General features: G+C 47.7%; 1 pseudogene; it reads left to right on the top strand.

Annotated features, from left to right (window-relative positions):
* Window positions 1-1059: 1059 nt before the first annotated feature.
* Window positions 1060-26771, top strand: LOC135877814 (acyl-CoA (8-3)-desaturase-like; annotated as a pseudogene).
* The last annotated feature ends 537 nt before the right edge of the window (window positions 26772-27308 follow it).

Below are 27308 nucleotides of genomic sequence, written 5' to 3' on the forward strand. Positions count from 1 at the left end.
AGAAAAGGACTTTTACTTTGGGAACACTACACCATTGTGCAGGAACCCTCTTTAAGGGAAATAATTGAAGGTATTACCATCTCCATGCTGACCTCAGAATAGTCTGAGATATAAGGAACGGAATTATGAAACTGAGAAAAATCACTGAAAAGCAACATTTTATCTGCGCCCCATGGTGGCCACTTCTGAAATGATAACTACTATTACCGTTTCTCTGTTCTGTTTGCACCTGGCATAGCACAGTTCATACAGAGATGTTATCTTCAGCGGAATACCTTGCCAACCTCTGAAGGGGAAAAAAAAGTATCTTACACTAGTGTATGCAAGGCAATGGGGAAATAACCCTTTTGGTTTACATATATCGGAATAATTATATAAATTACACCAATTCAACTTTCTTATGTAGACAAGGGCTCAGTCACTTGTTCTCTTGGCTCCTATTTATCTATATAGGGTTTCTAAACAGCACCTATCGCCCTTGTATCAAACACATAACAAAAACAAAGAACAGAAAAGCTCAGAACAAAATGTTGATTTTCTCACTGTTCCGCTGGGCCTGGGAAGTGTGGGTGTGGGTGTGTGCAGCTGCTAGGGGGTCTGTTGTGGTGGTGTGTGTTTGTGTAATTTTTCTTTTTTTAATTGTGAGCAGCCAGGCTGGGAGCAGGCGTGGGTAAGTTTGTGATCAAAGTACTTGAAGACTTGGGTACAGTCTGATTATTTTCTGATAGGGACAATACTCTGTTCCCAGGGCTTGATAACTACAATCTGGATCTGTCCCACTGTGTCATCCCAGGTGGAGCAGAGTGCTCTTGGGGGATCGTGGAAGTTAAATTACTCTCTGTGGCAGGGAGCTGAACAAAGGGAGAAAGATTTATGAAAGGAGTAAGGCCGTGGGAGGAGCCTTGTAGCCATTTGGCAAGCAGAAGGGCGCAGTGCTTGGCAGGCTGCGTCATTACTCCCTACACAGATAGCATAAAAAGGCAGAGCCTGCACAGTGTCTGATCAGGCAGGTGACAGTTGCAGGCAGAGGATCAGTGGGACTAAGTGAGAAGTGTAGTGATGGTGCTGCAGCCAGCACGTGAAGGCAAGGAGGCAAAAAAGGACCCACAGTCTGATGCGGGCTCCTCCGTGCAGCTGTTCACCTGGGAGGACATTGGACTCTGCATGGGCCGGGGCACCCGCAGCAGGAGCGGTGGCTGGTAATTGACAGGAAGGTCTATGACATCAGCCAGTTCTACCAGCAGCACCCGGGGGGTGCCCAGATCATCAGTCACTATGCAGGACAGGACGCCACGGTGAGATCTAGGGGTGGGGGGAACCCAGATTATCAGCCACTCTGCAGGGCAGGCTGCCATAATGAGAACTGGCAATGGAGGGAAGAAGGAAGAGCACCTGGGTCCCTGCTGTTAACCTTGTCCCATGTTGAAAATGATCCTTATCCCTAGTCTTTGTTCTATGTTTTTTTTTAGCCAGTTCCTAAATCCATGACTAGACTTTACCTCTCACTCCATAACAAGTTAGTTTCCTTTCTGCCCACTTGTGAAAGATTTAGTCAAATGTTTTTGAAAATGCAGATCAGTTATACAAACTGGATCTCATTTATCAATTATTTTGCTGACAAGTTGCAAGTTTCCCAGTAGATTGGAGAGACACAACTGAAGTTTACAGAAGCCATGCTCATTTGTCCCCCAAAAATCACCATGTACATATATGAACTTTATTAATTGAGAAAAGATCATTGACCAAGGTGCCATGCAGCCCTACGCTGCCCTCCTCTATCGCTCCTAGCGTAGGCATGTGGCTGGAGGTGGACGAAGAAGGGTCAACGTACTATCCTAGACTGCAGCCATACACTGCTATATTTACTTGAACCATGGGCTGCACCAGCCCCCAGAGCACCAGATTAGGAAAATGCAAAGGTGGTTTAAAAGGTAGGAGTGTGTCCAATGATTCATTGGGAACTAGACGGACTCCAAGGTTTCTTAATTTCTCAAAATTTGTGTCAGTATTTTAATACCCATATTCTACTGCCTTCCACCAATCCATTACTCACAATGCTGAAATCAAGACCAGTGGTCTCCAATAAAAAGGGAACATTTGCCCACAAATACCACAGTATTATCTCCTCTAAACAGAGATATCATCTGTAGTATTTCAGGTGTACCACTAAGTGTATCACTTGAAAAATGCTAACAATTTAAAAGCAGTCCATGCAGGAACATATGATGTATGGTATTTTACCCCATCCCACCAATACCCAGTCAGACTCATGGCTTTCAAGGGGGGTAAAGGGAACAGGTCCATGATCCCCTATGAACTGGAACTGTGCAGGAGTAGTTTATTTTCTGTATTTTTCCTGCATTCCCATTCACTGAGCAAATTTTCGACCTACTCTTCATGTTGGAATGTGCAAAGAAAAGCCAAAATAAAAGAAGAAAAGAAAAGTTAGCATGAGCTTAGGCAGAGAAAGAGGAGGAGGGCACCAGCCAGAGCCACTGAGCAACCTTGGTGATCTCCCTCAGTAAGGAATTAACATGGTATCTGACTTGCACACCTCTCAGGTATGTGGTTTTCTCACCCTATTTCCTTGTGCATCTGCAGGATGCCTTTACAGCATTCCATGTCAACAAGGCACTGGTGAGAAAGTACAGGAGCTCATTGCTGATTAGGGAGCTGGCACCAGATCAAATCAGCATGGAGCCCAGCAAAAATGTAAGTGCCCTGAGGGATGGCTGCAGGTTGGGATCCCAATTGGGAAATGTAGTAAGGTAGTCACCCCACTCCTGCCAGGAGGGGTTAAAAAGCAGCCCTTGCCAGGGCTGTGGCTGGGGCAAGGCTGATTGGGGAAGCAGCCTCAGCTGTGGCCACGCCCCAGTCAGGGCCCAGCTGGCCCTTATAAGAGGGCAGTGGGCCAGAAGCTAGTCTCTCTCTCTGGATGTTGAGAGGGATGGGTCTGGCTGCTGGGAGCTGAGCAGGGTCCCTAAAGTGGAGCAGGGCTGAGGAAAAGCCAGAGGAGCTGGGGAAGCTCCGGCCTGGAAAACCCCCAGGCTGCAGGCCTTGTTAAGGGCCAAGAAGGTACTGGGGTTGCAGAGGGGCAGCCAAGGCAGCAGGTCCAAACCCCCCTTGCCAGTGATGAGTGGCTTATACACTGCAGTAGCCCCCAGTGAATGGGGGCTAGATGGTGACTGGCAGTAGCGTGGTACTGAGGTGGGGATAGTGGATGGGGGTTCCCCTGGGTGGGGAGACCCAGAAATTGAGGGGGTACTGCCAGGGGGCAGGCGAGACACCAGCCGGCAGAGGGCGCTCTGGAGGCTGCTGTGCTAATTCCCAGGATGGCCAGCAGGAGGCGCTGCGGATGTGAGCATCGACCCGTTACAGGAAGGAACAGGGTAAAATCATGCAAATCTGGGTTTCTAGTTATTATTTGGTTTCCAGGACCCTCACTGCTTCATGGAGTCACATGGAGCCTGCTGTGGGAGAGGGGCCCATTGGCTTCTGCTTGTCTTGCAGCAAGCTTGACTGGAAGGGACTCAGCCCATTAGTCCTAGGCTAATCCCAGAGGTACAGGGACATCGTCCTCAGAAACACACACACACACCTTCTCTCCCTCCGAGTGAGCTGCATTCATCAACCATAACCTTTTTCCAGTGTTGGAGAGCTCCCACGAAGCAGCAGCACAATGAGTCAGGGGCATCTTGTCCCATAGTGTCCAGCCAGACTGACCAACGGCGCAGAGTCCAAAGGCTTTTCCAGAGAAACTCCCCTCTCTTCTCTTCTCCCCCCCCCCCGAGACTTCTGTGCAGCACATCCAGAGCACAGAGTGTGCAATGTTGAGTCTCCCCCCAGAAACTGCTGGTAGAGGATTTCCGTGAGTTACGCGCCACTATCGAGAGGATGGGACTTCTGAACCCTAATGGCCTCTTCTTCTTCTTCCTGATTTGGATCACTGATCAGCTGGATCACTCTCTGGTACTTTGGAACTTCCCTAGTACCTTTCCTCATCTCTGCAATGCTGCTGACAACTTCCCTGGTAAAGTACCCACTCTACAGTATATAGCAATAGACCAGCCTGTTCCTTCCATACACTAAGCACCAGTTCCATATTCCTATTCCTCAGCTGTTCCTCCCACTGGTAGCTCTCCTATGACCCTTGTATATAACCTAGTATGTTCACACCAGGCTGTTAGATCACATACCTGAAAAGAACAGCAGCTAGTGTGGTGACACCTCTTCATTCCTCTAATCATGAAAACAACCTAACTGTTCTCTGCCGCTTTAGGAGCTTGAGGGCAGGGTTCACTGGCAGTGGAATAAGGCTACTCCAAGTTATGTTTCATATTTGTGCCATTGTCACAAAGCACACTGCTAGCACTACAGTATTTTGCTCCATTGGTGCTACTATAATGTAGACCTCTTCTCGACTTGGGACCTGATTCTCCAATTCCCTAACCAGTCATTTATACCTGGTTGTATTGGATGTAAAACCCTGCTACCACTGGTGTGTGAGAGTGAAGAAATTAGTTTGTGTAACATTTTACACCCTCATTCAACTACTGTAAATGCTACACAAGGCAGTAGAGAGTCAGGCTTTTGGTATCCAAGCATAGACCGTGTCCTTCACTAATTCTGCAAATGCAGTGACCAGATTGAATTTAACTTTAGCTACTGGACAGTTTCTCTATAAGTTTGTGTCCTTTGGCCTAACTACATACCTAACAAGGACTGACTGTGCAACGAATGGAAATGTTTCCCTAGGATCAGCATGTCATGCTGCTTGGTATGGGACACAGCTAAGAGAGCCAATCTTAGGTCAGACTGCCAGAGTACAGGGCATGTACCCCAGACTGGTGGTACACTCTCGTAAGATTTCACCAAGCCACTAACAAATGTGTGCTTCCAAAGTACTATACTAGTTATTGTGAAGCCACAGACAGTCCCCTTCTGGTTCCCTAGCCCCTCATGTACCAACCAGACTTACTTATGATGAAAGGTTGTTAAAACCAAAATTCATCGCACATTAGGATCTTCCAGCTCCAGCGAGCCAGCCACTCACCCCAAAATAATATATACTTCAGGATCTCACCAAAAAGCCACGCTGATGCCAGTCCTCTAGTAAACTAAAACTAAAGGTTAATTAATAAAAAAAAAAATGAATCCTATACATTACAGTTAATTTTAGAGTCTGTAGATCAGTGTAATAGCTGTGATATCAAATCTGCTAGTTTGCAATAAGTCTCTCTGGTTCACCCAAAAGATGGGGGTCCTCAGTCCATTGTTCAAAGCCCCCCTTGTTAAAAATCACAGTCCAGAGATGTGGGGCAGGAATGAGCCAAGGAGGTGATATCACCGTCTCCCATTTATACCCCTAGTCCATGTGCATGGTAAAGTACTGGCTCAAACATGGAGTTATGCATCACATGTTCTAAGTGCCTTGCTGAGTCATGGGGCATCCATTGTCCATGTGCTCTCTGAGGCATCCTCAGGAGGGGCCCACAGGAAGAGTTGATTCTCCTTAATGGCCCATCAACCATGGTTGGTTAAACTCAATGTTAATCTGTCTTGTGGGTGTTACCCCGGAACACAACATGTTTAGTAATAAGCATACAGTAAAATTTCATAACTTCATACCCAATGGTGATATGCATATTTCATTGATAGCACTGTCCACAGATTACAATATTTCCTATGATACCTTACAAGGTATACTTTGTACAAGGTTTATTGCAATTGTGTAACAGTGGTGACAATATTAGTGTCGATGGTCCCCTTCCTTTTTATACAGCATCACACATCAGGCAGAGGATCCTTCACCCAGATGGGTCTGTGGGGTGAGGGGATGCTGACAGGATCAATGAGAGAGGAGTCTCTAGGATGAATGTGTAGAAAATAGACATAGCACTACCTTGGCTTTTGTTTTATCAGTGATCCCTTTTCCCTTCCAGACCCAAGCTGGGTATCTGCAACATGACTTGGGACACTTCTTAGTATTCAGCAAGCCCAAATGGAACCAAGTGGTTCATATGTTTGTGATAGGCCAACTGATGGTAAGTACCTGATCCTGGGAGTTCTAACTGGAGCTTCAGTAGGACTGATTAATATGGGATATCCACTTGAATTCAGAAAAATGTCTCACTGAGGATCTGCTCTATATATACAGCAAGGAGGGGAACATGGTGTAACTCACAGATGGGAGAAGAAATGATGGATGAGATTATTCCTTTTTGCAGCCATATGGTTGTATCTTTTGGTCTTCTTTTCCACAGGGCTTGTCTGCCAGCTGGTGGAAACTCACGCACGTCCAGCACCATGCTAAACCCAACTGCATCTGCTAGGATCCTGATCTCAGTATGCACCCTGCCTTGTTTACTTTTGGGAAGGTGCTCTCTGTGCAGGTGAGCATGGGGGACAGCTTGGGTTACGGAAAGAATCCAAATGTGAGATGCTGTACATGGGTAGAAACAAAGTGTCTATTCTGTAAGGCTTCAGAGAATCTGTGCTACCTGCATCTCAGGGTACGTCTATACTTACCCGCTGGTTCTGCGGCAAGCAATCGATCTTCTGGGATCGATTTATCGCGTCTTGTCTAGACGCGATAAATCGATCCCAGAAGTGCTCGCCGTCGACGCCGGTAATCCTGCTCCGCGAGAGGAGTAGGCGGAGTCGACAGGGGAGCCTGCCTGCCGCGTGTGGACCTGCGATAAGTACCTTTAAGTACCTTATTCACGTAGCTGAAGTTGCGTATCTTAGTTCGAACTGGGGGCTTAGTGTGGACCAGCCCTCAGACATGCTAGGAAAGGGTTGGGGGGTACATGGCCTTGTGCTTTAAAATCTCATTTGTTCCTGTCAGGCACGCTGACAGACAAAAAAAGAACAGAAAAAGAGAAAAGAGAGCAAAGGGGAGGAAAGGGAAAACATCTGGAAAGTTAGTGATACCTACACTAATAGTTTAGGTTGCCTTCATATTTCCATTCCAACACCCCATTTAAAGAGCTTATAACAACTTCTTAAAAGTTCATCCTCCAAATTGAAATTACTCAGATGTGGTCTCTGCCCGAAGGTGAGTATTTTGGGAAAGTTGGAGCAAAAACAGCTGAGCCATTCTTTTTAAAATACAGTGCAACATGGAGACTGCAGTAGGTATATTCTGCAGCAGCTTTTCATGTTCCAAATAAGGAACAGGAGCAGGGATCTGAACAGCTGTAAAGTCCTTTCTTTTATGGCAACTCCCATAACAAGAGGGATCTCCCTGCCAAGGGTACCAACCTTTGTACTTTCTACCCCATCTGAGATTGCTCCTGTGATTAATTAGTTCTGCACAAGTCCATTGCCTACCCGTTCTGAATGGATTGGTGCCTCTGGCAGGGAGGCTAAGGGATGAAAGGAGAATATTGATGAATGAACAAGAGACAAACCCTACACACTTTGGAACCCTATCCTAGGCAGGTGCATGTTGTCTTCTAGTTACCTCTGACAGACACCTAAGGTTACTGTATTTTGATTATACTTGTGAAGCTTGTCATTACCAGTAAGGTCATTTAACTTGGGAAGTGGCTGAAAGGGTAACTCTCAGGGTGTGTTAGGGTTCGAAAGCCTGTGTCTGGGTGTTTCTAGCCTTGCTGACCTGCCATGGTCCTCTCTCCCTTCACAGCTCGGGATGAAGAAGAAGAAGTTCATGCCTTACAACCACCAGCACAAGTACTTCTTTGTCAGTCAGTATCACTACTTCCCCAAAGGGCACTCACCCAGCAATTGTCATAGACTCCTGAATTAATTCCTCCCAGTGGGGAAGGGACAGAGAAAGGACTCCCCTTCCCCAGTCCAGCCTGACAGGTCACAGTGTGTGAGAAACTGAGTGTGGGACACAGTATCCTCCTCTCTCTTCATCTTCTTGTCCTCCTATCTGGAGGATGGCATGGACGGCACCCTCAGCAAGTTTGGAGATGACACTAAACTGGGAGGAGTGGTAGATGTGCTGGAGGGTTGGGATTGCATACAGAGGGACCTAGACAAATTGGAGGATTGGGCTAAAAGAAATCTGATGAGGTTCAAGGACAAGTGCAGAGTCCTGCACTTAGGACAGAAGAATCCCATGCACTGCTACAGACTAGGGACCAAATGGCTAGGTAGCAGTTCTGCAGAAAAGGACCTAGGGGTTACAGTGGACGAGAAGCTGGATATGAGTCGACAGTGTGCCCTTGTTGCCAAGAAGGCTAATGGCATTTTGGGCTGTATAAGTAGGGGCATTGCCAGCAGCTTGAGGGATGTGATCATTCCCCTCTATTCGACATTGGTGAGGCCTCATCTGGAGTACTGTGTCCATTTTTGGGCCCCACACTACAAGAAGGATGTGGAAAAATTGGAAAGAGTCCAGTGGAGGGCAACAAAAATGATTAGGGAGCTGGAGCACATGACTTATGAGAAGAGGCTGAGGGAACTGGGATTGTTTAGTCTGCAGAAGAGAAGAATGAGGGGGGATTTGATAGCTGCTTTCAACTACCTGAAAGGGGGTTCCAAAGAAGATGGATATAGACTGTTCTCAGTGGTACCAGATGACAGAACAAGGAGTAATGGTCTCAAGTTGCAGTGGGGGAGGTTTAGGTTGGATATTAGGAAAAATTATTTCACTAGGAGGGTGGTGAAGCACTGGAATGGGTTACCTAGGGAGGTGGTGGTGGAATCTCCTTCCTTAGATGTTTTTAAGGTGAGGCTTGACAAAGCCCTGGCTGGGATGATTTAGTTGGTGTTGGTCCTGCTTTGAGCAGGGGGTTAGACTAGATGACCTCCTGAGATCCCTTCCAACCCTGATATTCTATGATTCTATGTTGTCACCCCTCTGGCATATGATCTCTTCTGGTCCTGACTAGCAGCTCCATTTCTCTCCTCCTCTACTTCATCCTTCTATGACTCAAACTCCCTTGTCTGTCTAAAACTAGCAACAGAAGGGGAGAGTGTTAAGGGGTAAACACAATACAACTACACAACCATATCTCAGGTTCAAGGTATTAGGAATATAAAGGATCAAGGTGTCAAGAGATGTACACATAAAATAATCTTGAATTGTCCATACAGCAATGCTAGACAGCTGGATAATACACAAGAGGAATTATAAATGCTAATTTATCAAAATAAATTTGACATAAGTTTTACTGAAACATGGTGGGAAGATTCATACAATTGTAATGTTATAACCACTGGATACACTCTATGTACTAAACATGGAGTGGGCAGAAGGGGATGGGGGTGGCACTCTATAGCAAAGATATCATGACCTGCTTTAGAGTAATTGACAGTTCAGAAGCACAGGAGCTGGAATACTCATGGATCAATCTTCAAACCCCCTTGGGAGCTGCCATCTGATGTGCCAAGACTACTTCTGCTCCTGTTTTCCCTCCCTGCCAGCTCAGGACTCCAGCACCCTGTCTTGCTGAGCCAGACACTCCTGTCTGCTCCAACACAGACCCAGGGTCTGAATTACTTGCCCCAAAGCTGCAGGTTTACCTGAAAACAGCTCACAGAAGTGTGCTTGTCTTTAGCACTCAGACGCCCAACTCCCAATGGGGTCTAAACCCAAATAAATCCGTTTTACCTGGGATAAAGCTTATGCAGGGTAAACTCATAAATTGTTCACCCTCTATAACACTGAAAGAGAGATATGCACAGTTGTTTGCTCCCCCAGGTATTAATACATACTCTGGGTTAATTAATAAGGAAAAAGTGATTTTATTAAACACAGAAAGTAGGATTTAAGTGGTTCCAAGTAGTAACTGACAGAACAAAGTAAGTCACCAAGCAAAATAAAATAAACTGCGCACATCTATGTCTAATCAAACTGAATACAGATAATATCACCCTCAGAGATGCTTCAGTAAGTTTCTTTTCTCAGACTGGACACCTTCCAGGCCTGGGCACAATTCTTTCCCCTGGTACAGCTCTTGTTCCAGCTCAGGTGGTAGCTAGGGGATTCTTCATGATGGCTCCTCTCTCTCCCTTTGTTCTGTTCCACCCCTTTATATATCTTTTGCATAATGCAGGAACCCTTTGTCCCTCTGGGTTTCCACGCCCCCTCACTGGAAAAGCACCAGGTTAAAGATGGATTCGAGTTCAGGTGACATGATCACATGTCACTGCAAGACTTCATTACCCACTTGCCAGCACACATACATACAGGAAGAGTCACAGGTAAACACAGCCATCTGCAGACAATGGTCCTGGTTAATGGGAGTCATCAAGATTCCAAACCACCATTAGTGGCCCACACTTTGCATAATTACAATAGGCCCTCAGAGTTATATTTTATATTTCTAGTTTTAGATACAAGAGTGGTACATTTATACAAATAGGATGAACACACTCAGTAGATTATAAGCTTTGTAATGATACCTTACAAGAGACCTTTTGCATGAAGCATATCCCAGTTACATTATAGTCACTTATTATCCTATTTTTATAAAACCATATAGACTGCACAACGTCACAGGCTCCTTATCCTTCAGTAACTGTGGTTCTTCAAGATGTGGTAGTCAGTGTGGATCCCACTGTATCTGCACATGCAGTTTGTATGTGTGAGCTCAATCTTTTCTGAATAACAATGTCCATCGGTGCCATGATTGTGCCCTGTGTCTCCTGGAGCTGCCATGAAGGGGCATGAAGAGTGGAGTGGCTGCAACCAGCCCTCAGATCCCTTGCAATTCGAAGCCAGTGTCTGCTGAGGACTCTGAAAGTGAGGACGGAGGGTGAGCCTATGGGATCCACACTGACTAAAACATCTCAAAGAAGCACAGATACTGGAGGATAAATAACCATTCTCTCTAAGGGTATGTCTACACTACAAGAGTAGTTTGATTTCACTTAAATCGAATATGTGGAATCGATATTACAAAGTCGAACGTGTGTGTCCACACTAAGGACAGTAATTCGACTTTGTGAGACTTTGTGAGTCCACACTAACGGGGCAAGCGTCGACATTGGAAGCGGTGCACTGTGGGCAGCTATCCCACAGTTCCCGCAGTCCCCGCTGCCCATTGGAATTCTGGGTCGAGCCCCAAATGCCTTCTGGGTAAAAAAATGTGTCGAGGGTGCTTTTGGGTACCTGTCGTCATCCGTCCGTCACTCCCGCCCTCCCTCCCTCCCTGAAAGCGCCGGCGGGAAATCAGTTTGCGCACTTTTCTGATCAGTGACAGCGCGGACGCCACAGCAGTGCGAGCATGGATCCCGCTGCGACCATCGCTGCAGTTGTGGCCGTTCTCAACGCCTCGCAGCTTCTCATCCACCTTTACCAGAGGCAGCTGCAGAGAAATCAGGAGAGGAGGCTACGGCACCACCGTGAGGGCCTGAAGTCGGAGAGTAGCTCAGAGCTCTCAGAAACCACGAGACCCTGCGCCCAGGACATCACGGTGGCAATGGGTCTTGTGGATATTGTGGAACGGCGATTCTGGGCCCTGGAAACAAGCACGGACTGGTGGGACCGCATAGTGCTTCAGGTCTGGGATGAATCCCAGTGGCTGTGAAACTTTCGCATGCGGAAGGGGACTTTCATCGAACTTTGTGATTTGCTATCCCCTGCCCTGAAGCGCAAGGACACCCGGATGCGAGCAGCCCTGACTGTCCAGAAGTGAGTGGCCATAGCCCTCTGGAAGCTTGCAACGCCAGACAGCTACCGGTCAGTCGCGAACCACTTTGGTGTGGGCAAGTCTACCGTGGGGGTTGTTGTCATGCAAGTAGCCAAGGCAATCGTCAAGGTACTGCTATCAAAGGTAGTGACCCTGGGAAACGTGGAGCTCATCATAGATGGCTTTGCCGAGATGGGATTCCCAAACTGCGGTGGGGCTATAGATGGGACTCACATCCCTATCCTGGGACCGGACCACCAGGCCAGCCAGTACATTAACAGAAAGGGCTACTTTTCAATGGTGCTGCAAGCACTGGTGGACCACAGGGGACGTTTTACAAACATCAACGTCGGCTGGCCGGGCAAGGTTCATGACGCTCGCGTGTTCAGGAACTCTGGTCTGTTTAGACGGCTGCAGGAAGGTCTTTACTTCCCGGAGCACAAAATAAGTCTAGGGGATGTGGAGATGCCTACAGTGATCCTCGGGGACCCTGCATACCCGCTAATGCCCTGGCTCATGAAGCCCTATACTGGCGCCCTGGACTCAGAGAAAGAACTGTTCAACTACCGTTTGAGCAAGTGCAGAATGGTGGTGGAGTGTGCCTTTGGCCGTCTCAAGGGGAGATGGAGAAGCTTACTCGCTCGCTGTGATCTCAGCGAAACCAATATCCCCATTGTGATAGCTGCTTGCTGTGTGCTCCACAATCTGTGTGAGAGCAAGGGGGAGACCTTTATGGCGGGGTGGGAGGTTGAGGCAAATAGCCTGGCTGCTGATTACGCCCAGCCAGACAGCCGGGCGATTAGAAGATCCCAGCGGGACGCGCTGTGCATCAGGGAGGCTTTGAAAGCTAGGTTCCTGACTGAGCAGGGTCTCCAGTGACTGTTTAGTTTGTGGACACAGATGCTGAACCTGCCCCCGTTTCTTTACCCAGTTACTGTTGACTATCCTTCCAAGTTACATACCCCCTTCACCACCTTCCCAACAAATAAAATCTGTTCCGTTTTGTTAATGAACAACGTTGTTTTTCTTACTGTTTTCGCGGGAATGTTTTAAACCGGGGACGCAGACTGTGGCGGGGGGCGGGTTTAGTGTTCTGATGCAAATGATGCTTCTAAACTCCGGGAATGACAGGCTCCGCAGTGGTGGATTGGTTGTTTCAACGGAGCCTGCCAGCAGTCCTGGGCGGGACTGCGTGTATGTGTCGGCCAAGTGACTTTCTGGCAGGGGGCGGAGGGTTACAGACCCCCTGCTGCGTGGCTCTGTGATCCAGGATAAGGACCGCGGCATAAGATCTCTAACTGCCCTCCCCCGACACAAAGTCACAGAACAACCCCCCCGCCCCCCAGAACATGAAAACCACCTCCCAGACTGACCAGGGTAACTGGTGACTGCACTGTGTATGTGTCCTGATGCTGGACCTGCCCCCGCCTCTGTAGCCTGCTAAAGGTGACTGTCCTGTCCAATTACCAAACCCCTTCCCCCCCTTCAGACAGAATCTCCTCTAAAAGAAAATCTTGGAAACAATACTTAACAGAAACAAATATTTTATTATGAACCGCACATGAAAAGGGGGGGGGGGAACTTGGACGGGGGCTTGTGTGAGATGGGTAGGAAAGGACTTTTCAAACTTTGTGGAACGAGAGCCTTCTAGTGCTACAGCAGTCTGCAGGGGTTGACTGAAAGTTTTAACGGCCCTTGCCGCCCCTCCTTCTTTGGACTTTGGGTGAGGGGGGTGTGGGACTTTGTGGCGGGGGAGGGCGGTTAGAGATAGACTGCAGCGGGGCTCTGTTCTCCTGCCTCCGGTCTTGCAGAACATCCACAAGGCGCCGGAGCGTCTCCGTTTGCTCCCTCATTAGTCCAAGCAGGGTTTGAGTAGCCTGCTGGTCTTCCTGACGCCACCTCTCCTCCCGTTCCATGACTGCTCGGTGCATTTGTGACAAGTTCTCCCTCCACTGTGTCTGCTGGGCTGCCTGCGCTCGTGAGCAGTCCATTAGTTCATAGAACATGTCCTCACGCGTCGTCTTCTTCCTCCTCCTAATCTGCGCTAGCCTCTGGGAGTGTGATGCCAGGCTGGGTTGGGAGACAGTCGCAGATGTGTCTGTGGGAATGGGAAAAAGGGAATGAATTCCTGAGACAGATAAATGAAGTTGCTAACAAAGAACATAGTCTTTCTCTGTGAACAACACCATGCACTGCACCTTTCACATGCGCACTCAGGACAAGGTCGAATTTTCGGCCCTCGCCTTCAGTGCCTGGGGTCTTGCAGTTGCGATCTGAGAAGCGTGGCAGGACACCTCAACTTTTGTAGCAGGAAAACATGGTAAGCCGTAGACTTGTGGCAGCTTAAAACTTTAATAGTAGCACTGGGCTCCTTTCGCATTGAAAGCAATGCCACTCTCTGCTGGCAGCAATCAGGGAAGCATGAGCTCTGCCCCTGTCCCACCACCTCGCGGCTGTCCCAGGGAAAGATCCCTGTATGCTGCCCCTCTGCCGCCTCCACCGCGTGGCTGTAAAGCAGTCCCAATACTAACATTCCCCTCCCTAATTCAAAGCAGGGCGTCATGTGCGACATCACGCTGATGAGGATCTCGGAGAGCGACAGGGGACGGATGCTTCGGGAGAGCATGCAGAAACCAGGGCCGTATGCCGCCATGCTCTGCCGTGCTATGATCCCGGACTACTTGATAGAGTCATGGCGTGGGAACGTGTCGTACCACGGTGGACCTAACAAGATCGCCCTGCCAAGGAACCTGATGCACAGGCTTGAGCAGTACCTCCAGGAGAGCTATGCTGAGCTCTCCCATGAGGACTTTGTGTCAATTCCCGGACATATAGACCGTATTTTGGTGTAGCTGTACTGCAAGGGACTACAGAGTGGAGCGTCCTGTGGTTGCCTAATCATGAAAATCCGGACATTATTTGATTTTTTTTACATAGTTGGGACTAAATAGTTGCCTAAGGCAAAGAAATCATGAACACCCAATTGCTGATATTAATATTCCTGTTGTGTTATAAATAAAAGTTTATATGTTTAAATGAGTGAATGAAAACCCCATTGTTAACAATATAAATATTCCAGTTATGTTAAAAATAAATGTTTAGATGTTTAAAGCACTCACTGCTTGATCCTTCCCCTGATTCGGTGTCCGGGGTAACGGATGGGGACGGTTGGTAGGGGATCTCGGTAAGGGTGATGAAGAGCTCCTGGCTGTCGGGGAAATCAGCGGTGCAAGCGCTGTCGACTGCCTCGTCCTCCTCATCTCCTTCCTCATCTTCCCCGTCCGCTAACATTTCCGACGAGGAACCGGCCGTGGACAATATCCCATCCTCAGAGTCCACGGTCAGTGGTGGGGTAGTGGTGGCGGCCGCACCTAGGATGGAATGCAGTGCCTCGTAGAAACGGGATGTGTGGGGCTGGGATCCGGAGCGTCCGTTTGCCTCTTTGGTTTTTTGGTAGCCTTGTCTCAGCTCCTTGATTTTCACACGGCACTGCGTTGCATCCCGGCTGTATCCTCTCTCTGCCATGGCTTTAGAGATCTTCTCGTAGATCTTTGCATTCCTTCTTTTGGAGCGCAGCTCGGAAAGCACGGACTCATCGCCCCACACAGCGATGAGATCCAAGACTTCCCGATCAGTCCATGCTGGGGCCCTCTTTCTATTAGATTGCACGGCCATCTCTGCTGGAGAGCTCTGCATCGTTGCCAGTGCTGCTGAGCTCGCCACGCTGTCCAAACAGGAAATGAGATTCAAACTGCCCAGACAGGAAAAGGAATTCAAATTTTCCCGGGGCTTTTCCTGTGTGGCTGGTCAGAGCATCCGAGCTCGAAGTGCTGTCCAGAGCGTCAACAGAGTGGTGCACTGTGGGATAGCTCCCGGAGCTATTACCGTCGATTTCCATCCACACCTAGCCTAATTCGATATTGCCATTTTGAATTTAGCGCTACTCCTCTCATTGGGGAGGAGTACAGAAGTCGAATTTAAGAGAGCTCTATGTCGAACTAAATAGCTTCGTGGTGTGGACGGGTGCAGGGTTAATTCGATGTAACGGCGCTAAATTCAATATAAACGCCTAGTGTAGACCAGGCCTTAGACTCATAGAGTATCAGGGTTGGAAGGGACCTCAGGAGGTCATCTAGTCCAACCCCCTGCTCAAAGCCGGACTAATTCCCAACTAAATCATCCCAGCCAGGGCTTTGTCAAGCCTGACCTTAAAAACCTCTAAGGAAGGAGATTCCACCACCTCCCTAGGTAACCCATTCCAGTGCTTCACCACCCTCCTAGTGGAAAAAGTTTTTCCTAATATCCAACCTAAACCTCCCCCACTGCAACTTGAGACCATTACTCCTTGTTCTGTCATCTGCTACCACTGAGAACAGTCTAGATCCATCCTCTTTGGAACCCCTTTTCAGTGTGTGTGTCAGTGTGGATTCCACTGTCCAAATGATGGAAATGAGGTGCATCAACTGCATCAGTCAAATAGCGATTGGAGTACTGATCTTACAAATTTGGCATCTGATCTAGCAGCAAAGTCCAGTGCATAACACTTGCCAAACATGAGTGGATTGCTCCATGTTGTGGCCTTGCAGACTTCAGATGTCAGCACATTCTGGAAGCAGGTTGAGGATGTCACTTGAGGTATGATGACATGAGCTTTAGTAGTCAGTGTGAGTGGTACACAGGCCACCTGGTAACACAGTGGGACACATTATCTATTTTATATTAGTCTTTGCGATGAAATAGCCTGGTCCTTGGAGCAGCTGGCTATAGCCACAAATGGACATGGGAAGATTTGGACCTGTCAGGATAACAATGAAGAACTTTAGGTACATCAAGAATATGTAGTTTCTTTTGCTTTTCTGCCAAATGTGGTTTTGGAAAGAATACGGATAACTTAACTAGTAGGTTTGAGTGAAATATGGAAGCCACCTTGGGAATGACTGTCACATGGGGTATCACTAGGAGAGGCTGAGCTCACTCACTCTTCTAGCCAAAGTGATGGCCACCAAAAAGACTGTTTTTTAGGATGATGGTAGATGGATCACTCTGAGAGTGCTTTGGTACTGGTAGTGATTTGGCCCAACTGTAAATCTCATGTACTTCTATGACAGGACAAAGTCCCCCTTTCTTCTTCTGAATCAACAAATAACTGGAGAAGCTTCTTCCCCTGCACTCTTGCAGCACCTTCTGTATGACTCCTACATGCAGCAACAAGGTCACTTCTTTTTACAATAGTCTCTTGTGAGAAAAAACCCTGAAGAGGGATGAGGAAGGTTCCTGGGTAGCAGGCAAAGAATGAAAGTGGCTGGTGCAGACATGGGTGACGACATCCAGAACCCATTCCTTGACTGTTATCACAGACCACTCACAATGGAAGGGACAAGGCAACTTTCAGAAGTTAGGTCTGAAATGGTCTCAATGTGGTTCCTAACACTCCTTTCAAATCTGCTGCTTCTGAGACTGCATTCTTGGTCTCTGAGGCTGGAATTTGAAGTGTTTATAGAATCATAGAAATGTAAATCTGGAAGGGACTTCAAAGGCCATCTAGTCCACCCCCCTGTGCTGAGGCAGGATTGAGTATAACTAGATAATCCCCAAAAAGTGTTGATCTAATCTGTTCTTTAAAACTTCCCCTATGGATTCCTTGTCTCCTGGATCTCAGCTGGAAATATTTTCCGAGAGAGGAGGACTGACACTATAAAAAGAAGGGACAAAAATCCCAAGCCAGCCCTCCTCTCTCACTGTCTTTCTCTGTCCATTAATTCATTGCACCAGAAGGGACAAAGGAAGCAGCCATTGAACTGGAGACGGGGTCCTGATCAAAGAAGTTTGGTCAGTAAGACTGCCAAGAACATGTGGTGAGAAAACTTTGCTTTGAATTTAACATAATTTATTACATTAGGCACCAGTTGCGTTTCATCTTTATTTTTCTTGTAACCATTTCAGATTTTTATGCCTCATTACTTGTACTCACTTAAAATCTCTGTTTGTAGTTGTTAAACTGGTTTTATTGTTTTATCTAATTCAGTTTGTTTAAATTGAATTGTCTGTGAAACTCCATTTGGCATAACAAAATGTGTGCATATTATCTCTATTAAGCTATAATGGACTTTATATAAACTTGTATTGTCCACGAGAGGGTTGGGCAGTAGAGGACAGACACTGGTGGGGGAAAATCTAAGACTGGGTGTGAATTGGGGTAACTCTGCAGTATAATCAAGGCTAGTAAGGTGTGGCTGGCTGGCTGCAGCACACACACAGAGACATAGCTGGGAGTGACTTGCATGCTGGAGGCTTTTTATGAACTGTCCAGACTGGAGGCTACACCAGCAAAGCATTGTAAAAGGCACCCCAGGTTAGAGGGCTGGGATGATACAGTTACTCATTAGTCTGGATTGTACCGTGATATGTCATCCCCCTCAGCCTTCTTCTCTAGGCTAAACACGATATGATACTGCAATGTAGCTCTCTGGTGCACTGTGATGGAGCATTCACCCCACATTCTCAAGGAAGGAGTTAAAAGACGCCTAGGGAGACTGCACAGTGGGCAGCCAGTCAGAGAAAGGCTGCACGGAGCAACCAAACAGGGCCCAGCGAGTTCACCTAAAAGGAAACTGCAGGGCAGAGCAGGGTCAGTTGCTGGAGAGACCAAGGAGAGAGGACTGGGTTCCTACTGCAAGAGGGCAGTACCTTGGACAGAGCAGCTGCTATCAGGGACCAGGGGAGCTAATTGGGCACATGCCTATTCTGTGTCTCCTCCTACCCTCATCCTCCCTGCTTGTTTGATACATCATCTTGTGTTTTGTCCTCAGTTAGACTGTACACTCTTCAGGGCAGGGATTGTCACTTGTGTGTTTGTACAGAACTTAGTACAATGGGCCCTGACCCTGACTCAAATAATACATGGTTTCTCTTTGTGCCATCCCTTTTACTGACCGTTGGCTGACTGGAGTATGCAAATCTTTTGCTAGAGTCTGACTGTTTGGGCAGACGTTTTATTCAACATTTGCTGTCTTGGGTCCATGGGATTGTCACTTACCTGTGTTGTAGTGTTCAGGTAGATCTATAGATGTATTAGCAGCTTGGGCAGGCACAGGATCAGTGACTGCCTTGTGTGTGTTTGTCTCCACAGCGTTCTGGAGAGTATCTGGTTTGTTTGGGTGACGCAAGTGAACCACATCCCAATTAACATTGATTACGATAAGAACCTGAATTCCAGGCCGGGTACAATGGCACAGGGAGTATTTGTGACGCCTAGGGTTGGGGGCGAGCAAGAAACTCATGGCTGCGGCAGGGAGGGATATACAATGGCTTGGAGATAAAGGAGGGGGATGTGACTTTGAGTGATCACCCAGACCTCTCTCACCACCCACCTTGTAACTTTGGATGCCTTAATGCTAATGTAAGGGGACTGTTGGCTTCTTACTAAAAAGTGAGGAGGGGGTTGGTTGGCCATCTCCCAGTACCAAAAGAAAGGGGAAGGGTCGATGGGAAACCAGGACCCTGATACAGACAGTCCCCAGGGCAATGGGGAGAGGCCAATGCTCCAGGTCAGCCTGATTAACAGGGCAGGCAAGCTAATGAGGGAGTCAGGAGGCCAGGGGGTCCTGTCCTCCATGTGAGCTGGAGCTGCCTGGGCCAAGCTAAGGAGAGAGCAGGACCCCAGGCTGAGCTGAGGAGCAGGCTGAGTGGAGCAGACAGAGCTGTGCCGGCCAGAGCCAGAGAGGCCAGAGAAGCAGCCCGGAGAGCTGTGCTGGGAGCAGAGCTGCAGCAGCCAGAGCCAGAGGGCCCAGATGAGCAGCCCAGGGAGCTGAGCTGGAGGCACAGCAGCAGCAGCGCTGAGGCAGAGTGGAGCTGGGGCTGGGGCTGGAGCTGGGGCTGGAGCAGTCCGGAACCAGGTGCAGTGAGCAGCTAGGGAGAGCGAGGGGGGACCCTGGGCAGAGGGCCCAGTTCAGGGAGGCGCCCCCAGCCAAGAGACCTTGCAGGCCAGACTTGGAGGGGCATCATAACCCTGACGAGGGGGCCAATGCTGGAAGAAGGGTCCTGCCCCTGAAGGCGTGTGGCCACTGCCAGAGCAAGTGTCCGACCCGCAGCATCCCTGCCCTAAAGCCAGGGCCTGGGCAGGAGCCCTGGGATGTGTGAGAAACAGACTGTGAACTTCCCTTATATTCCAGAGACACTGGTTGTGATGTCCCCATGCCCCAGAGTGGGGTGATGTGTTTTTCTTTAACCTTTCCCATTTTTCTTTATTTTTTAAAAATTGATTGCTGTTTAATACATTGTATTTGCTTGAACTATATGTAATGATCAGTGGGTCAGGGAAGTGTCCAGAGAGTACCCCTCAGATCTTTTCGCTAGCCAATTCCATTGGGGTAGTGTATAAGCTTACACTAGACAACTGTGGCTCAGAGCCCTGCACCAGTGGCCAGCCCACAAGCATAAAAGTCTCACCCTGGTTTCCAGCAGCCTAATTACTCCTTGCAGGTGAGCCCAAAAGCCCTTGTGGTCCCAAGTCTCCCAAAACCCATCGTACCCTGAGTTCTTAACTACCAGATACTCAGACTTTCCCCTCCCGTTTGTCACTCCCAAAGGTATGAAAACAGCCCCCATTCAGGGGTGGCGGAAGCTTCCTAACAGTGCGGGAGGGGGGTCACTGTTGCCCAAACCATGGCACCACCCCTTCCCCCCTGAGGCCCCATGCCCTTTTGCCGCCCCTTTCCCCTCCCACGAGGCCCCACTCTGCCTCTTCCCTCCCCACAACCCTGCCCCTTTACCTTTGTCGCTTGCCCTTTCTGTTGCCCCTGCCCCCAGTTATTAGTTCACTTTGGCACAAACTTCATAGTTTGCTGACTTGAGACTTGCTTGGGGTAACTGTAACCGTTCTGCCCATCAGAGTTGGCAGCAACACAGGCCGGGTTCAGCATCTAGGGCTTCCGTTTCAATAACACAATGCAAAACCAGCTTGAGCCCCCACCCAGTGACCTGGGACAATTACATACCACCCCCCGGGCACCTCTGAGAGGCAATACTTCCCCTCTTGCAAGCACGGAGTCTGAGTGTAGCAAAAACCTTTTAATAAAGGAGGGAAACAATGCGGCATTATGTTGGGGAAACACCACAAACAGGATTCATAACACAAACCATGAGCAAAAGACCCACCGCCAAGTAAGTTTGGCAGTGTCCTTTTCCTCTCAGGGTCTTAAGTCCAGCAACCCAACTGTCACCCCTCCCACAGTTTCTGTCCTTGGTCAGTGCAGCCCCCAGAGTTCAGAAGTTCCTCTGCAGAGTTTACCTCCCAGCCTGGGTGGAAGTGGGGGGAGTTATGGGGGGGCATCTTACATGCTCCACTGCTCAGGTCGATGGCTGATTGCCTGGCCTCTCTGTGGGGTTCTGCTGCAGTCTTCACCGCCACCTGCGCCTCTCCGCCAGCCATCCTGCTAACTGCTCATCAATATGTCTTCAGCCCCCTCCCTACACAGCTCTCACTGATTTCAGCTCTCAGCAACTTCAGCTACTAGTAGGAGGGCCCCAGTGCTAGTCCAAAGTAGATCTAATGCTTAAATCTAGGTATCAGTGATTTCAGCTCTGCAGCATATAACAAGACTCCTCAGAGTCAAAATTAGCTCTGTTATTACACAGTGGAGAGAAAAGTAGTCAAAGCCATGTTTAGGACCCTCCAAAGGGACCCACCCACCCTACCTACTACACACACCTATCCCCACCCCCTTTCAGTTCAGCAGGTTTTGGAACCCATGTCCCTTGCCTAGCAAGTGCTACTTAGTTGAGGGCGAGTCCCTCCATCATAAAATGCCAAGTACAGATCTACTGTCCTTGATTCCATAACCAGGATAACAACCCTTCATTACTCCTGCCCCAATAACAAAGAGACTGGGGATCCCACAGCAGCCAAAGTGACCATTTGGGCAAGCAGTCCCATCATGCGAGGTGGGGTGGGTGAGCCCATACAAACGAGATCAGCCCCTGAAGTCCTTTTCCACAGCTCAGGGTAGAGCTCATTCTGACTGCTTACATAACAATAAAGAAAAAGTTTATTTTATAGGGGGGAAAAATCACAGATTCAAAGATGAAATAATAAGGAAAAACAAACAAGTTACACAGAAAACAGACCTATGACAACTCGGCTTTACACTTTGATATTAGACAAATTCCCTTTTCTAATATACATTATTTATTGCTGCTGAACAGTTCCCCAGCACACCTTCTGTCATAGGTGGGATCCAGCGTTTCACAGGCAGTTTCCCACTTAGATGCTACCGCTCAGTTTCTGGATAAAAAGTCTCAGACACAAGCCCGCTTTTAAAAAGCCTTTCTTCCCCCACACCAGCATGGTGACTCATGGTTAAGGGCCCTACTAAATTCAGGGTCCATTTTGGTCAATTTCACCATTATGGGATTTTTAAAAAATTTAAATTTCATTATTTCAGCTATTTAAATTTAAATTTTCATGGTGTTGTAACTGTAGAGTCCTGACCCAAAAAGGAGTTGTGGGGAGGGGGAGTCGCAAGGTTATTATGTGGGGGTTGCAGTACTGCTACCCTTACCTCTGTGCTGCTGCTGGTGGCGGCACTGCCTTCAGAGCTGGGCAGTTGGAGAGCAGCTCTGAAGGCAGAGCCACGGCCATCAGCAGCACAGAAGTAAGGATGGCAGGGTATAGTATTGCCACCTTGACTGCTGCGCTGCTGCCTTCAGAGCTGGGCCCTCAGTCAGTAGTCGCCAGTCTCCGGCCGCCCAACTCTGAAGGCAGCAGCACAGGAGTAAGGGTGGCCTGGTATGGTATTGCTACCCTGACTTCTGCACTGCTTCTGGTGGGGAGCTGCCTTCAGAGCTGGGCGCCCCGCTAACAGCCGCCACTCTCCGGCCACCCAACTCTGAAGGCAGCACAGAAGTATGGGTGGCAATATCGTGATCCCCTAAAATAACCTTGTGACCCCTCTGCAACTCCCTTTTGGGTCAGGACCCCCAATTTGAGAAACGCTGGTCTCCCTCATTAAATCTATATAGTATAGGGTAAAAGCACACAAAAGACTAGATTTCATGGGGGGAGACCAGATTTCATGGTCCATGACGTGGTTATTCGGGGGTGGGGTGGAGTGGGGCGGGGGAAAGAAAATTACCAGTTATTGAATTTTTTTCTCTTAACTCCAAGGGTCCATTATTGTCTGTTCCTGGGCTGAACAATGGATGGTACCTGAAGTTTGTTTCGTGTAAATAACTGGCTTGGGAGGTGCCCTCCCTGCCCGATTGCTTCACTACTGATGCTACAGTTTCCCTTCAGTTACAGTTCTCTCTCTCTCTCTCTCTCTGTGTGTACACATATGTTTCACACACACCTCATAACCATAACCTGTAGACCTCTTATAATGAACATCACATTTATGGAAGCTTGTAACGTTCAAAGACCTTACTTGACATTTTTATATACAATGAAATTATATAGAACCAGTTGATTTTAATTGCTTATTCTTTGGGGTTCAGGCCCCCTGTTCTCCCCTTGGGGTGTCTGGACCCTAATTGTCACAAGCCCCCGACACAAACCCAGATAGGTGGCATTGTGGGGGGTGGGGAGGAAAGTTGCATTGACTGGGGGCAACATGGAGACTGCAGGAGGCTGAATGTAAAGATGAGAGACTGTCTGAAAGAAGCTGCCAGATCTAGGACATCCATATGGAACTCCTTCTATGCACACAGCAGTAGTTCTCAGCTGAGGCAGGAGCTGGACAAGGCAATAACCATCCATATCCCAGGATGCCATTCTCACTCTGACCTAGTCTTATTGAGTGAGTGTTTCCCAGTGGGAGGGATAGGATCCTTCTGGGGAAATCAGATTATTTGGACTTCTGAGGAAAGATGGGATTTCTGGGGGGCACCTGTAGATACAGGCCTTGGAGAAGGAACAAAAACCCTATGGGGAACCAGTTCAGATTCCTGGGGGAGGGGGGGGAGGTGATCCCTCAGGTGCACTGGGGAAGGGTGTAAATCGTAATTAAATTTCTTCTCATTCTCTTTTCACAGCCTTTTCCCCACAATGCCTCAACACAATAACTGGAAGGTGGCCCCCCTGGTGAAGTCCCTGTGTGCCAAGCACAGCATTGAGTACCACTGCAAGCCCCTCCTCACCGCCTTTGCAGACGTTGTGCAGTAAGTATTGATCTGGAAGATTCAAATCACTAGCAGATGAGGAGTCCACAGCATAGGAAATGGGAGGAGAGCTGCACAGTATGTAGTGAGGAGATGTGATAGATAGGGCCCTGACCCAGCCAGTCCCATCATAGGAGTGTTTTACAGAGAGCCTTTCACATCTCACTCACTATGTAAAATCTAACTGCAGGTTGCTGCCTCAGAACCAAGTCATTGGTAATGACTAGTTAGCAGCTGACAGCCTGGGTGAGAATAGTTGGTAGGATTCAAATTTTAGTACTTAATGGACAGGTGTCTGCATCACAAAACTTACCCTAATAATTGGCCCTGTTTTGCCCTCTTGCTGGAAATGTCAGCAGAGAAGCATAGGATTGAATGGACTGTAGTAAGAATTGCCCTTTGACCCCTAGAGGGGATCTTCTAGATAAGGAAGGAGGTATACTGGCAGGGACAGCATAAGGGAAATAGCTCCAACCACTGCCTGTCATACCTTTTCTGAACAGAAACTGGACTTCAGTTTCTTGAGATGAGAGTCAAAGTACTGTCACAGATCAGAAACTGGCTGCAAGCTAGAAAATAAAGAGGAGGGGAAATGGTCAATTTTTATCATGGCAAAAGATGTTAGGAGTGGTTATCACAACAGCCATCGGTAGCATCATGTTTAAATATAGTAAAGATCTGTAAAAGTGGTGAGCAGAGAGCTGGTATAGTTTGCAGATGACAAATGTATTTAATTCAGTCAAGACTTTGGAACCTGACAAAGATAGGCAACATAATTGCAGATGGAACTTATGTTGACAATTGCAAGATAATGCACAGTGGGAAGTGTGACAGTGCACACCCCATAAGCTTTATGGAGGTGTGCTTATGAAGGTGTATATGACATAACTGGAATAAGTTTTATGCTATATATGCCATATAACATATCTCTGTAAAGGTTATGATCTACTGAATTTATTCATCCTATTTGTATGCATGTGTCATTATTGTATTCAAAGTTATTAATATTGGCTGTATAGTTGTTTGATTTTAAATAGCCTTAGTAAGGCATTTGGTCAGCTTCTTTCAAAAGGAATTTGCAAGTTAAGGGCCCAGTCAAGAAGCACTTAATGGACAATGGATCTTGGAAGGCTCCAATCCACATAAGAAGTCTACCTGAGGACATTCAGGGTAGCATGTAAACAATGGCTGCTGCCTGTAAAAACTGAGTCATGCATGGACATGTGACTTGCCCAGGTGACTCCAAAACTCCACCTTGGAGCTGGACTTTGCATAGGAGAGAGGAGGGGGTCTCCACGCACAAGAGAAAGTCTATTTAAGCCCCTCCATTTTGTCTTCAGCTGGCTCAAGAGATAGCCTCTCCACCCCCAAGGATACCTGAGAGAAACTGGAACAAAGGACAGTAACTACAGGGGGTGTGAGTGATTGCTGGACCCAGACTAGAAGACTAGTCTGTAAAAGGAAGCTTCCTTTTACACCTCCGAGGGTGAGGTTTTATCTGTATTCAGTTTTCTTACTGTATTAGACATAGACTTCCGTGTTCTATTTTATTTTGCTTGGTAATTCACTTTGTTCTGTCTGCTATTACTTGGAACCACTTAAATCCTACTTTTCGTATTTAATAAAATCACTTTTTACTTATTAATTAACCCAGAGTATGTATTAATACCTGGGGGGGGCGAACAGCTGTGCATCTCTCTCTATCAGTGTTATAGAGGGTGAACAATTTATGAGTTTACCCTGTATAAGCTTTATACAGAGTAAAATGGATTTATTTGGGGTTTGGACCCCATTGGGAGTTGGGCATCTGAGTGTTAAAGACAGGAACACTTCTTAAGCTGCTTTCAGTTAAGCCTACAGCTGTTAGGGGATGTGGTTCAGGGTTTGTAGCAGGCTAGAGGGTCTGGCTCAAACCAGGCAGGGCACTGAAGTCCCAAGCTGCCAGGGCAGGAAAGCAGGGGCAGAAGTAGTCTTGGCACATCAGTTGGCAATTCCCAAGGGGGTTTCTCTGATCAAACCCGTCACAGGAAGAATAATTTGAAATACACCTCTACCTTGATACAACGCTGTCCTCAGGAGCCAAAAAATCTTACCGTGTTATAGGTGAAACCGCATTATATCCAACTTGCTTTGATCCACTGGAGTGCGCAGTCCCCCCCCCTCCCGCCCGGAGCACTGCTTTACCGCGTTATATCCGAATTCGTGTTAGATCGAGTTGCGTTATATCGGGGTAGAGGTGTACTCATACACCTTTGTTGGTTTCTAAGTTAACTGAAACAGTTGGAGAAGGATAATCCAGGTATCATTAACACTGTCTGGGCACCATTGTGGATAACTCAATGGAGAATTCCGCTCAGTGTGAAGCAGCAGTCAAAAAAGCAGACACTGTTAAACTCCATAAAGAATGGGATAGAGAATACTGAAAATAGTATGCCGCTGTTTAAACGAATGGGAAGCTCTCATCTTGAGCACTGTATTCACTGCAGGTAACCCCATCTCAAAAAAACATAAAATGGAAGTAAACTTGGTTCACAGACATGAGATTAAAAAGAACAGGACTGTCTACATTAGAAAGAAGACAGAGAGGGATGTGCTAAAAGTATAAAACATTATATTTAAAACACCATGTTAAAAGAATGTTAAGGTTGCAAAGTCAAACACTCAAAAGTTAGGAAATGCTAGAATGAAGATAAAGCAGTGGTCCAGCTCAAGAGCAGCAGAAGGTCCCTAAAATTGGGGGGGGGGCAACTGGCACCTGAACCATGGCCCCCCCACACCATCCCTTCCCCCCAAGGCTCCGCCCCTTCCCCCCATTGCTAACCCTTATGGCCAGTAAAAAGTGGGATGGGCCATGGCCCCTGGTGCCCCCTGTTCTGGCATCCATGATCCAGCTACTGGGCTGATGTAGCATAACAATTACTATGATTAATGGGTTCCCCCTCTCTCTCCTGCAGCTCTCTGAAGGATTATGGGGAGCTCTGGCGTGATGTCTATCTGCATAAATGAGCAGCAACACCACCTTGAGACATTCTGCATACAGCAGCTGCCACAAAAATAATATAAATACATAATAAAAATGAAGCCCTTGTAAGGCTAGCAGATTTGGGGAAATGGGAAAGCCTGACTAGTAGGGGGAGGGAGGTTGCTAGGAAAGTTTGATTCCAGGAATGATGTTTGGTTTTTTAAAAAAACCCATTCCTTTTCCTTCACATGCTTCTCCCTTTGCTTCTCTCTGGGGCTCAGAAATGGGGACAGTCTTCTTTTATTTTTGTGGATACAGACTAACACGGCTGCTACTCTGAAACCTGTCTTCTTGTTCTGTGTTTGTACAACACCTAGCACAATGGAGTCCTGATCCATGATTAGGTCTCCTAGCACCACTCTAATACAAGCAATACATTAAAATAAGGACAGTACATTTTTTACATCAAGGATGTGGAATTCAGGCCCCCCGAAGAAAAGGGGCCTTTGGAGTGAGAACAGCAGCCACTCTGTTTTATTTTATTCTATCACTGCCCTGAAATATTGTCCTAATTCTCAATG

The sequence above is a fragment of the Emys orbicularis genome, chromosome 4 (assembly GCF_028017835.1).
Source record: "Emys orbicularis isolate rEmyOrb1 chromosome 4, rEmyOrb1.hap1, whole genome shotgun sequence".
NCBI lineage: Eukaryota > Metazoa > Chordata > Testudines > Emydidae > Emys > Emys orbicularis.